Source organism: Martes martes, assembly GCF_963455335.1.
Source record: "Martes martes genome assembly, chromosome: 5".
NCBI lineage: Eukaryota > Metazoa > Chordata > Mammalia > Carnivora > Mustelidae > Martes > Martes martes.
Genome location: NC_137892.1, coordinates 37802993 through 37817675, shown reverse-complemented (window position 1 = coordinate 37817675; position 14683 = coordinate 37802993). Strand labels below are relative to the sequence as shown.

Here is a 14683-nt window from a genome sequence, read left to right as displayed (position 1 = left end):
TATCAGATAAAATAGACTTTAAAACAAAGGCTGTAACAAGAGACAAAGAAGGATACTACATAATCATAAAGGGAACAATTCAACAAAAAGATATAACAATTGTAGGGACACCTGGGTGGCTCAGTTGGTTAAGTGGCTGCCTTCGGCTCAGGTCATGATCCCAGCGTCCTGGGATCGAGTCCCACATCTGGCTCCTTGCTCCGCGGGGAGCCCGCTTCTCCCTCTGCCATTCTGTCTGCCTGTGCTCACTCTCTCTCTCTCTCTCTGACAAATAAATAAATAAAATCTTTAAAAAAAAAAAGATATAACAATTGTATATATTTATGCACCTAATATGCAGCTAATATAGACAGCGTCTATTAGCAGACTTAAAGGGAGAAATTGATAGTAATACAATAATAATAGGGGGTTTTCAATCCCACTTACAGCAATGGGTAGATCATCCATAGAGAAAATGAACAAGGCAACAGTGGTTTTGAATGAACATTAGACCAGATAGAGGTAACAGAAATATTCAGAACAATTCATCTTAAAACAGTGGAATATACAGTCTTTTCAAGTGCACATAGAATATTCTGCTGAAGAGATCACATGTTAGGCCACAAAACAAGTCTCAACAAATTAATCATATCATGCAACTTTTTCAACCACAAGGTATGAATCTAGAAATCAATTACAGGAAAACAAAACCAAAACAAAACAAAACCCTGGACAGAAAACAAATTCATGGAGGTTAAATAACATGCTACTAAATAATGAATGAGTAAACTGGGAAATCAAAGAGGAAATAAAAAAAGTTCATAGAGACAAATGAAAATTAAAACACAATAGTCCAAGACATTTGGTATGCAGCAAAAGCTATTCTCAGAATGAAGATTATAGTAATACAGGCCTACCTCATGAAGCAAGAAAAATCTCAAATAAACAACCTAAAATTAGCTTTTAAAGGAGCAAAGAAAAGAACAAACCCTAATGTCAGTAAAAAGAAAGAAATAGTAAATTAGAGGAGAAAGGAATGAAATGGAGACTTAAAAAAAACCCCAAAAAACAATAGAACAGATCAATGAAACCAGGAGCTACTTGTTTGAAAAGATCAGCAAAATTGATAAACATTTAGCCAGACTCATTAAAAAAGTGTGGACTCAAATAAATAAAATCAGTAGTGAAAGAGGAGAAATAACAATCAATACCACAGAAATACAAAGGATTATAAGAGAATATTATACAAAATTGTATGCCAACAAATTGGACAACCTAGGGGAAATGGATACATTCCTAGAAACATCTTAACTTCCCAAGTCAGGAAGCAATAGAGAATTTAGACAGACTGATCACTAGCAATGAAATTGAATCAATAATCAAAAAATTCCTAACAGACAAAAGGTCAGGACTAGGTAGCTTCACAGGTGAATTCTACCCAACCTTTAAAAAGTCAATACCTATTCATCTCAAACTATTCCAAAAAACAGAAGAGGAAAGAAAGTTCCCAAATTCATTCTGTGAGGCAAGCAAAACTCTGATACCAAAACCAAAGACAATACAAACAAACAAACAAAAACTACAGGTCAGTATCTCTGAAGAACATAGATGCAAAAATCCTCAGCAACATATTAGCAAACCAAATTCAACAATACATTTAAAAAAAATTGCCCACAATCAAAGGATGAAAGGATGGTCTAATATTCACAAATCAATTGATGTAATACATCACATTATAAAGAGAAAGGATAAGGGCTGCTGGGGGGCTCAGTAAGTTACATATCTGATTCTTGATTTTGGTTAAAGTCATGATCTTAGGGTGAGATCAAGCCCCATGTAGGCTCTGCACTGAGTGTGGAGCTTGCCTAAGATTGCCTTTCTCCCTCTCCCTCTGCACCTCCCCCTACTCATGCTGTGAGTGCATGCACTCTCTCTCTCAAAGAAAAAGAAAAAGAAAGGAAGAAAGAAAAAAAGAAAAGAAAAGAAAAAGAGAGAGAGAGAGAGAAAGGAAAAAAAAAAACATATGATTATTTCAATAGATGCAGAAAAAACACTTGACAAAGTACAGTACCCATTCATGATAAAAGCTCTCAAGAAAGTAGTTTAAAGGAAATATAACTCAACACAATAAATGCCACATATGAAAAACTCAGCTAAAATCATACTCAATGATTAAAAAAAAAACTGAGAGCATTTCCTCTAAGACCAAGAACAAGACAAGGATGTTCACTCTCGGGGTGCCTGGGTGGCTCAGTGGGTTAAGCCTCTTGCCTTCGGCTCGGGTCATGATCTCAGTGTCCTGGGAACGAGCCCCACATCAGGCTCTCTGCTCATCAGGGAGCCTGCTTCCCCCCACCTCTCTCTGCCTGCCTCTCTGCCTACTCGTGATCTCTGTCAAGTAAATAAATAAATAATTTTTAAAAAAAGATTTTATTTATTTATTTGACAGACAAAGATCACAAGTAGGCTGAGAGGCAGGCAGAGAGAGAGAGAGAGGAGGAAACAGGCTCCCTGCCTAGCAGAGAGCCTGACACGGGGCTCGATCCCAGGACCCTGAGATCATGACCTGAGCCGAAGGCAGAGGCTTTAACCCACTGAGCCACCCAGGTGCCCCTCTTTTTTTTTTTTTTAAAGGATGTTCAGTCTCACCATTTTTATTCAACGTAGTACTGGAAGTCCTAGCTACAGCAATCAAACAAGAAAAAGAAACAAAAGACAGCCAAATTGGTAAAAAAGAAGTAAAACTTTTACTATTTACAGATGACATGAGACTATAAATAGAAAACCCTAAAGACTCCTCCAAAAAACATTACAACAGATAAATGAGTTCACTAAAGTTGCAAGATAAAAAATTAATACACAGAAATCTCTTGCATTTTTATACACTAATAGTGAAGTAGCTGAAACAGAAATTAAGAAAACAATACCATTTATAATTGTACCAAAATAATAAAATACCTAATAAACTTAACCAAGGAGGTGAAAGACCTATGCTCCAGAAACTATAAAACACTGATGAAAGAAATTGAAGATGGCACAAACACATGGAAAGATATTCCATGCTCATGGTGTGGGAGAGCCAATATTGTTAAAATGTCCATGTGACCCAAAGCGGTCTACAGATTTAATGCAATCCCTATCAAAATGCCAGCAGCATTTTTCATAGAACTGTAATAACAATCCTAAAATTTGTGTGGAACCACAAAAGACCCCAGATAGCCAAAGGAATCTTGAAAATGAAGTATAAAACTAGAGGTGTCACAATCTCAGACTTCAAAATGTAGTACAAAGCTATAGTAAGGAACACAATATGGTACTGGCACAAAGAGACAGAGACATCAGAGGAACAGATTAGAAAGCCCAGAAACAAACCCATGATTATATAGTCAATTAATCCATGACAAAGAAGACAAGATATACAATGGGAAAACAGCAGTCTCTTCAACAAATGGTATCGGGAAAACTGGACAAATACATGCAAAGGAAAGAAACTGGACCACTTTCCTAAACCATATACAAAAGTAAACTCAAAATAGATTAGAGACCTAAATTTGAGACCTGAAACCATAAAATTTCTAGAAGAAAACACAGGCAGTAATTTCTTTGACATCAGCCATAGAAATATTTTTCTAGTTATGTCTCCTTTGGCAAAGGAAACAAAAGCAAAATTCAAGCACTGGGAATACACCAAAATAAAAAACCTTTTGCACAGTGAAGGAAACCACCAACAAAACATAAAGATAACTTAGTGAATGGAAGAATATATTTGCAAATAACATAGTCAATAAAGGGTTAATATCCAAACTATATAACAAACTGATACAACTCAACACCAAAAAACCCAAATAATCCTAAAAAATAGGCAGAGGGCCTGAATAGACATTTTTCCAAAGAAGACATACAGATGGCCTCCAGATACCTGAAAAGATGCTCAACATCACTCATCATCAAGGAAATGCAAATCAAAACTATAATGAGATACACCTCGTGACAGTCAGTATGGCTAAGATAAAAAACATGATAAATAACAAATGTTGACAAAGATGTGGAAAAAAGGAGCCATCATGTGCTGTTGTTGGGAATGTTAAGCTGGTGTAGCCACTGTGGAAAATAGTAGGGAGGTTCCTCAAAAAATTCAAAATAGAATTACCATATATCCACTAATTACACTACTGGGTATTTACCCAAAGTAAATGAAAAAAACTGATTCAAAAAGATATATGCACCCCTATGTTTACTGCAGCATTATTTACAATAGCCAAGATAGGGAAGTAACCCAAGTTTCCATCAATAGATAAAGGCATAAAGAAGTGGTATATACACAATGGAATATATTATTCAGCCATAAAATAGAATGAAATCTTGCAATTTGCAGCAATATGGATGGATCTACAGGGTATAATGCCAAGAGAAATAAGTTAGAGAAAGATGAATACCATATTTCACTAATATGTGGAATTTAAGAAACTAAACAAATGATGAGAAAGAGACAAACAAAACCAGACCCTTAACTCTAGAGAACAAACTGATGGTTACTAGAGGGGAGGTGAGTGGGGGATGGGGGATATAGGTGATGGAGATTAAGGAGCACACTTACCTTCATGAACAGTGAGTAATGTACAGAATCACTGAATCACTCTATTGTACACCTGAAACTAATATAACACTTGATGTTAGTTATACTTGAATAAAAATTAAAAATTTGAAATAGAAGACTTCAGTAACTGATGCGATATAGACATTGCGTATGGGAAGGAGGAGTCAAAGGCAAATATGAGCTTTCAAGTCTCCGTGAGGAGAAAACATTGACTCAGATGGATGGAAAGGGGGCACAGGGAACACGATAGCGAAGTGTTAGCAAGACAGCCATTGACAGAGGGATATTCAACTAGATGATCAAGTTGTGCAGTTGAAGCTGTGAAAAAGTGCTAGGGAAGAAAACTTGCGGATTCACCTGAAAAAGTAAAAATGTGAAAGTTGAAAAATGTGAAAAAGTTGAAAACATGAAGATGAATGAGAACTGAAAGAAAGTGAAAGGAAACCCAAACTAGGTGGGGCATTTGGGTTGGATGGTGTTTGGGCACAGACAGCTAAAAATCCAGAAGAAGAAGAGAATCTCCTCAGAGCACTCTCCCGAAGCTCCAGGGTCTAGTTGGGGTCAGTGAAACTAGAAGCTTCAGGGAGGATAGAATAAGAATGGCCAACTCCTGAAGATTATTAGGAAACTGATATTAAAAAGTGATTAGAGGAGTTTTCTTGAATCTTTGTAAGAACCATTTAGTCATTTAGCAGGGGGACAAATAAGGAGTTGAGGAATAATAGGCGGTGAGGAAAAGGAGACAGGGCTTATAGACCCACTCTTCAAGAAACCAGGCAATACGAGTATGGTGAGAAATATGACAATAACTAAAGGGTGTTGTAGAATAGAACAAAAGACTAGTTTTCTCTTTCCATGTACCTTAAGAAAATTTGTTTTCTGAGGGGCAGATGTACCAGATTGGTACTTTATTTTTTATTTATTTATTTATTTTTTCAGATTGGTACTTTAAAGGAAATAACCAGATTTCTGTAACATGTGGCCATTTGTACATAGTCATAGCAAAGGTTGTTTGTCTAGATAATTTGGTTTGGGCTCTTTCATGACTCAGTCAATGTCCATTTTTGTGGCTTTCTGAAAGAGACATTCACCACCATGGCACAGTCAGCAAATAACAATGAATTCTTTATTCTCTGTTGCCATCACGGTCGTCAACGTTGACCACTCCTGCCCAGTGGATGTCAGTTCTGCTGCAGAAAGAAAATGAGACATTGGAAAGGAAATGTATACTTCAGACCCACACAGAGATCTGAAGGGCTGGATCCAGGCTTGTGCTCTTTTCAGAATTTGGATTAGAAAATAGGCAGAGATGGAATCTTGGAGAACAGCGCCTCTGGCATTATGACTCACTATTTGAGGATTTCATTAGGAAGTGAAGTAACATGTCCTTCAGTCAGTCATCAGGAAATCATGACGGCCTGCTTATTCCACCAAATCCTGCAGAATTTAGCTGGAGAGGGTAAGAGTCTGGGGGTGGAAACTTCGACACTGTAATGATTTCCTTACCTAAATCCAATCTTTTCTATTTCAAGTCGTGAAAACACATATTTTTAGATGGATTGATAGACATACACACATACAGAGTGTATGTATATTATCTTTTCATAAACATTTACCTGTCAATGTCTGTAACTTAGGGTGCCTTTAAATAAAATCTCAACTGAATTAACCTAAAATAAAATGTTCTCTGTATGAGTTCCCAAAAGAAGATGAACCCTAAGAAAGACTACTTAAATTCATTCCAGAGAAAATGGGGAATAAATGAGAATACCAGGAAGAGTTAGAGGGTTATTTTGATGAACTGATTTCTATATAATATAAAGGAAGATTAGAGCTCATAGCGTTCTGCATTTTAAAATAAATCACTGCATGGAAGCAGAGGAAATATTACGAAGACTTTTGCTCTGATGCCTGCTTAACACTTTCCTTCCTTTATAGAATTCGAAATTTCAGAAGGAAAGCACAGTTTAGGCAGTCCTTTTACTAATTCAGCAAAAAAGGCATTGAGGGCCTCCTGTGAGCCAGGCACAATGTTAGGCTCTTGGAGAAGATGGTGAACAAAAAGAGACCTTTCTCACTCACGGAACTGAGAGGCTAGAGGGGATGGGGGAGCAGTCACCAAATCATGGCACTGATGAATGTATAATTACAAACTGAGATAAGTGCTTTAAAAGAAAAGAATGGAGTCCTATAAAAAGTAAAGAACAAAGAAGTCCAGGTGGGGGTGCAGAAAGGGCTCTTTGAGCTGAGATCTAATGAGCAAAGTTGAGTTAAAGCTAACAGAGAAAGGGGGGAGCCCTCAAGGCCCAGGGAAGAGCATACCCAAAGGAGGACCCCACCCCCACGCTCAACCCCCACAGGGGCCTAGCCCAAGCAGCTCCTAGTTAAGGATTCGGTCTTTATTCCAAGAACAGTGGGACGCCATTCAGGGGTTTTCGGGAGGTTGGTGACATGATCAGATTTGTGTTTTGAAAAGAACACTCCGGCTGCAATGTTGAAAACAAATTGGAAAGACATTGTCTAAAAGCCATTGTTTCACTGAGTAAATGCTAAGGCCTGCAGCTGTCACAATCACTTACCTGTGGTCAGCTGACCCCATGAATATTTTCCTGCACCCCTGCGGACATTTGGAAGCTATTTTAGATGGAGGATTAGGAATTTCTTGATCCTGGATTACTATATGATTATGTCAACATTTGGAAGAGAGGCACAACGCCTTTCTGTCTGCTCAGAGTTTTGACTGGCATAACTATCATAACCGTTCTCGTCTGTGATAGCACAAACAGGCCTATCAAACAAACTTCTGCATTTCGCAGTCAGGGGCAATATCGTGTCACCCTCTCTTCCTTCCACTTCTGTCACTGTACATGCCCCTGCTCTTTCCAGTTTCCCTCCTGAGCTTTGACTCTCCACGTGTCAAGGACCCACGTCGGACTCCCCCGTCTCTGAGAAACCTAGACCGCCCGTTCAGTTACTTCAACAGGATGCCTGAGTGCACAGGGCAGGGAGAACGATGGCAAGAGCGGGGCAGAGCCTCGGATACCAGGCAGGATCCAGTCATCCTGACCAGTTTGTCACTTTGTCTTAGAAAGGCCTGACTGCAAAGGCCCATTTATCAAATTTCAGCTAACGGGGACTAAAACCATGAGTGAGAAATGGCCCTCATCAGAACCCTGAGTCACCCCAGGCTGCCTTGGGAGTAGTCCCGAAGTCTGAGGCAGTCTCGGCTGAAGTACATGGAGGGAAGCAGGGACAGGAAGCCAGGTGAGTCCTGAGGACCCCACCCTGCCCTTCACCATACCCGTGGCCAAAATGTTGCTGGAGAGCTGATATGCGTAGAGTCCAGCCAAAACTACGCTCTGCCGGGTGTAAAACTCTTCGAGGTTCCCATCAGGTGTCCATCACCTGGTGTCACTAACATGGCTTTAATTGTTATGTCTTTCTTACATGGAACCTAAGCAGACTCCTCTCCTGACTTTCACTAACTTAAGCTAATCGTGGCGTCTGCCACCACGCAGAAAGCTACTCCTTCCCTGACAGAATGGCCCGTTAGTATTCTAAGTGTGGCATTATGCTTCCTCAATCCTCTCCAGACTGAAGCTCCTTATCTCCTTGCAGGGGTGCTTCTCTGGTGAGGTTTTTAAGGGTCCAGTTGTCCCAGCCGTACATCACCAGATTTGCTAATGGTTTAAGAGATACCATTCTGAAGACGTGTGTAAGTGACTGATTGAACAAGCTTGCCTCAATTACGTTTTTCTTGTATCCATTCTTCTCAAACCAGTTCTTTCCCATCAGAATACAAAATCTGAAACAGACACCATAGCTTTTCTACTTTGGGAATGAGTATTAGTTCCTTTGTTTGGGCACCATAAATCTAAGTGCTAACTCCAGTCCGATCTACCCCAGTTTAATTAAAATTCCAAATACATGTCCAGAAGAGATTATCCCCTGGTCCTGCTCAGACCTAACTCAGTCTTTGAAGCATGGAGATGAGGGGCAGAGTACGATTGTCTCCTTTTCTGTGTCATAGCTCTTCCTCCTTTGTCCTAGCTACTGTTTCCAACCATTCCAGGGTTGCAGTGGGGGAGAAAAGACCAGGGGAGAACTGGTCAGTGCAGTTAAGTCTGTTGATGACTTCCAGGCATAATGGATATGCAGAGCTTATTCTTTCTCATATGTGGTACTTCCACATGTTCCTCTGAGATGTCCTGCTGGTGACATCTAAACTTCTCAAAAGTGTGGTCCAAAATGATGAAGTTATTATCACCTGAGAACTTTTTAGAAATAACATTTTGGGGCCCCTCCATCCTGAGGAATCAGAAGTCCTAGGAGTATGGCACAGGAATCTGTTTTAATAAAGCCCTCTGGGTGATTCTACGGCAGGCTAAAGTTTGAGAAAGTGGTTCCTCTCCTCTGGCTGGCCACTTATAAGCTTGGTCACACCCTAGGTTTCTGGACACATTGCACCTCAAGTTCTGTGTTTTCCTGCTGAGGTGAGCCCATAAATCTCCTATAGCCCAGGATACTACTCTTTCTCTATAGCTAGCGACAGTAAAGCTCCCTCCCAACATTATATATTCATTGTTGTACTCCTCAGAGGTCCCTACACCCAAACTGTCCATCTTAGACTCGTGGGGAGATGATGATGTGAGTGTCTCTGTGTGCCAAGCTTTAAAAGATATGTGCTAGGCTCTCAAGGAGTTCTCTTGAAGCCTCCCTCCCTTGGCTTAATCTTTTATCTTCTGTTCAGGTGGGCGATGGGATCCTGTTGACCAAACTGGATTTATGGTCTCCTAGCTTGTCCCACAGAAGTGATTTAGCACATATCTTTAGGATACAGGAGAACTTGATGCCTCTTCTATTATTCATGTCTTTGAGGCCTGTTGCAAAAATCCAAGACAAGAGAAGAGTTATATTTAATATCATTTGAACATGGCAACCAAAACTCAATCCAGTAGGATGGTTGGGCTTTATTCTCCCTGTTACTTTTAGTAATGCAGTCCATGTTCATATTGGCTACATCACATCAGTGATCTATAAGGGATATATGTCAATTACCTTAAATCATTTAACTTAGGCTCCTATTAAGTCATGTCTCCCCAGATTTATTCTTAGCTAGGTCTTCATGTCTGTTTTAAAATAGATTTGTGCTTCTCTTCTACATTTGCCATGGTTATGTGCCTCTCCTATCCTCTTATATTCATATATTGCTAAGCTCATGGAACTTTCCGGACATTGCTTTGCCTCACATTCAAGCTATCTCTCCAACACACTTTCAGGTGACATAATCACTGTTCCGATGATCAGAATTAAGAAGAGATGACTAACTCCTTGGTCAGTTCCTCTATATATGAGAGACGAACTTATCATCAAAGCAAAAGAAGTATTTATCAGATGTTTTGTTGTCATTGCATTAAATATCCTATAGATATTGATTATGCGTATGTGTCATTCATCCTTCCTGGCTAGGCACTCATTGCTGCTTGTCAATTGATTTCTTACATGTTTTTTGTTGTTTTTCCATGGAGCTTACATCAGATCTTTACCCCCTAAAATCCAGCCACCATTTATTCCCATCACCCTCCCCAAAAGGGTATTCACCATCCATTTAACTCAAAGTATTAATATCAGACAATATGAGTTTCCTCAACTTCCCTCTTCTTAACCTCAAAATCTCTCCATATTGATTCTTTTACTCTCTTTGTTGTTACCTCAGAAGTTGTTCCTCTTATGCTTGCCAAGATCATGCCTTCATCTTTGTAACATTTTCTCGGCAGCTCTGAGACTTATATTTCTTTTGAGTCTTTAATGTGTCTCTCGCTACTAGCCCTATGATATTAGCTAAAAAGTTTAAGTTTCACATCCTACAAACCAACTAACAAGAAAACATCCCTTGAGCCTCAAGTCACCATCATGTCATTTTCCTTTGCTTCACTCCTGTCTCGTCTTTTTCTTCCATTCTCCTGATAACTTTCCACTCAAAGTTAGTCAGTGATATCCTAATCGTTAAATCCAAAGACCTTTTCTTAGTTTTCATTTTCTTGGAACTGTAGCCTTTTCATATTATATTTTCCATTCCTGTCTCCTGGGCACATGATAAGTCCTCAATACATATCACTCCTATTAGCGTAATAGCGTCAACTTCAAAACTGTTCTCCCTACTGATAATTTCTCTACTCATCATGTGTTCCATTGCCAGAATTATTTTCCTAAAGGAGACTGAACTTTGCTTAAATGTCTTAAATAATTTAGCTCTGGTATCCACTTCCAGCCTTACTGCCCAATATTTCTCAACATAGCAACTGAAGTGGACTACCCAAAATGGGACCATTTCCTCTTTTCCAAAGAGTATGTTTCATTTCTTCGAGTTTTTGCTTATGCTGCTTTTTCACTTTGAACTTATCTTCCTTCCAAGTTCTTTATGTCGTAGTACTACTTATTCTTTAGGATCCATCACAAATGCTACCCCTGTGAAGCCTTGCCTGGTTCATTTAAATGATAACTTCTTTTCCCTCTAGATTTCAAGTTGACTGGCATCCCTCATGTTATACATTCAGATACACAAATACAAATAATTACTAAATTTACGGAGCATAATCTCTTTCCAAAATGACTACATCTTTTCTACACGAGGAAAGCAATATAAAGCACCCCACCTTTCTTGTCTCGCATTAGTTTAGACAAAACACCATCTGAGAACTGGGAAAACCATAATTTTCTTTAATGTTTTGCCTGCAATTTGTAAAACAACAGAAAATATTCCTGTGGACACGTTTAAAATTTTTCCCAGATGCCATAATTTCAGTACTGTATGGCAATGTCTTCATGACACCCACTGGACATCCAGATGCTGAAAGAGTCTGGAGGACCGGAACAAAAATGATTAGCAATTTTGGAAATAGGCTCTATGTGGAAGTAATTTATATATGAAGGAGGAGGAGGAGGACAAAGAAAAAGAGGAGGGCAAATTATCTGACTCAGAAAAGACAAGGTAGGGGCAGGAAATGTTAGCAATTAGTTTCTGAGTGTCTGAAAAAACTATTATATGAGTGACAGTGACAGCTGTTTCATGTTCCTACTCAGAGGAGAACAAATGCTTTGGGCTATTGCAACAGAGATTACAAAGACACATTAGGAAGATTATCCAAGACTCTAAAGTTGGGAAAATTGTGGGATATGATAGCATGTTGTCAAGGAAAGGAAGAAGAGACATCTTTTCATGGCTGGGAGAAAAGATACTGGAGATAAAGCTCATTTAGGGTTTTATTTCAATTGAGGTCATACATATGGAAAAAGAAATAATTCTATATCACAGTATATGGAAAAGCTCTTTCATAAAATATGTTAGGGATCTAATCTATCCTCAAGGGAGGAAGAAAATTTCTAGGAATATGACATTGTGGGTAGATGCATTGTCTTCAAGATGATATTCTGGTTACTTCTCCTAGATCACTCACTTCCTAGCTTTGTGACCCTGGAAAAGTTATTCAACTGCTCTAAGAATCCATTTTCTCATCTGCAAAATGGGGATAACAGTTGTGCTTCCCTCACAGAGACATGAGCAGTCACTGAAATGAAGTTCAATAAATGTTAATTTTTATTATTTTTTTAGATATGTAGAACCTTTTAGATACTATGTTAGGCATATTCCCAATCATCTTCTCTACAGAGCTATCATCCAAGCCCCGTATAAGATAGGATGATATGATGACTTTTCACCAGAGTTCTGTTCTTTAATTAAAAATGAAAGCCCTAGGTATCAAAGACCAGCCTGCTGAGTTTCCGTACCTTTCCCAACCACGAGACATTTCCCTGATGTCTGCAGCACGTCTTTGACGTTTGGGACAGAAGACCAATTTGCCTCCACCCCCACGTGGCTCCACCTGTCACATTATTATGTGATCTTTATAAAATTAAGCTGAGAATGTACCAACTTTTTTTCATTATGCTTTCAACCAAAGCCATTAAGCTTACAGATATGGTATCTGTTTAATAAAATGAATGGATACAGGGAAAAAAAATCCTGTATTTAATTTCACATCTTCAAAAAGAGTATTTATACCAACTAATGTATTCATGCTCAATTTGAGCTATAATGTATTTCTCATCATCTGATGAACTTTTGATAGAGGGTCTTTTTGTAGCTAGTGGTTAATAGACAAAGTATATTTTCCTCTCGGTCATTGTTTCTGTCTTCTACTACTTACCTTCAGATAAAGCCATTTTCTCAAGGATCCCAGTATGTGAATTCTTTAACACTTCTCTGTTGATATCAGATGAAGACATCATCATTCCGATCTTGGCAGTAGTTAGTGTATATCAATATAGACACCTGGTAAGATTTCAGTTCCCCGTTTGAGTGTCAGTTTAAAAGCATAGAATACTACCTATGTGGTTGTATTAGACTGTGTGTGTGTGTATGTGTGTGTGTGTGTGCGTGTATACATGAATATTTCCTTTTTTAAGGAAAGTTTGGATTCTCAGGAATAAGGATAATGAGGCATATGTTCCATTCTTGGCAAACAAAGAGTTCAGTACAAAGTGTTATATATAGCTTAATATGAAAATATATTAATGACTGTCTGTATGACAATAGTGAAATTAAAAAGTCCAAATCGTAGGATTGAGTTTATATGGCTGAGTCAGAAAGAGACATCATAATTGGAATTTCAGCAACATGTTTGGGTGATAGAAATCAGTGGGGCATGACAAGCTCTACTTTGAGTTATACATAAAGATAGCTGAGGACTGGAATGAGACATACATGATGTATAAAGGAATCCTTCAACACTATGAAAATAGTTTACCACTGTGAAGAGAAAAGGGGAAGGTTAAATTACTTTGGTTCTAAAACCCCATGTAATGCAAAAACCAATTGAACCAACTTTGTTTTCCAGATGTCTTCAGAACTGCATGATTGCCAAAGTTGGAGGAGTATCTGAAGATTTCAGGGTATGCATTATACTTTGCTACAGAAACAGCAGCCATAATGATAAATGTTTTAAATTACCCTCGGATGGACAAATGAAATACTATTGCATAGATTTAGTAAAGCATTCTTTTATAGAAGAAGGCTAAAATGTCAGTCTTTGGAGTAGGAGACATTGGAGTTTGAGCCCTAGCACCACCACTTACTCTGCTGGACCCTAAGAAAGTCTTTCAACTCACTGAGCATTAGGTTCCTCGCCTTTAAAGTGAACACAGTAACAAGGCTGACTACGTGGGGCTGATATGAGGTTTAAATGAGATATGAATAAAGCTCTTAGCACAGGTTTGGCGGCACAGAGTAAGGGCTTAATAAATGTCAGCTGTGATATTGTAACGATGAAGGTGAAAATGATGAAAAAGGGGAGGAGGAAGAGAATGAATTAGAAAATCAGCAAGACTCAAATCTATATCCTTTTAAAAGAGACTCCTGAGATGGGGACCTGGGTGGTTCCTTGGTTAAGCATCTGACTCTTGGTTTTGGCTCAGGTCATGATCTCATGGGTCGTGAGATGGAGCCCTATGCTCAGTGGGGAGTCTGCTTGAGATTCTCTCCCTCTGCCCCCTCCCTGCATGTGAGCTCTCTTACTCTAAAATAAATAAATAAATCTTGAGAGAGAGAGAGGGAGAGAGAGAGAGAGAGAGACACTCCTGGGAAACAATTGGTAAAAAAAAAAAAAAAGGTGGGGGAGGGAAATCCTCTTTTACTAAGGGTAAAATATAGCACAGCATTTAGGTGCATTCCTTTACCAGTTCTTGTAAAGAAATAGTCACTGTAAAATGGGGCCATATGCATTTTGTCAGAATGGAAAGAGGATTTTTTTTTTTAATCTAAAATTAAGAACAAACCTTAGATATAAAACTTCTGTCCTTTGGCTAAAACCCTATATAGCTAAGAGTTTATTAAAGAATGCAGTTTTTCCACTCTCTCTAGTCTGTAGGGATAGTGGAGATGGAGTGCAGCACATCAAAAGTTAAGGCTCAATGAACAGGCTTTCGTGAAATTGACAAGCTGACCCTAAAATTCATATAGATATGTAAAAGACTTTGAATATTCGGAGCAATTTTGAAAAAGAAGAACAAAGTTGGAGGATTTACACTACCTGATTTCAGTATTCTGGA

At 38.7% G+C, this 14683-nt stretch overlaps 1 pseudogene across 1 annotated transcript in view; it reads right to left on the bottom strand.

Annotated features, from left to right (window-relative positions):
• LOC308343279 (H/ACA ribonucleoprotein complex subunit 1-like) overlaps positions 1–12868 on the bottom strand; it is a 30377-nt pseudogene extending 17509 nt beyond the window's left edge. The window contains exons 1-2 of the transcript in view: positions 12784–12868; positions 11385–11436 (exon numbers count right to left, since the gene is read on the bottom strand). The product of the transcript in view is annotated as an H/ACA ribonucleoprotein complex subunit 1-like (transcript). The remainder of the gene's footprint in view (positions 1–11384; positions 11437–12783) is intronic.
• Positions 12869–14683: the final 1815 nt, after the last annotated feature.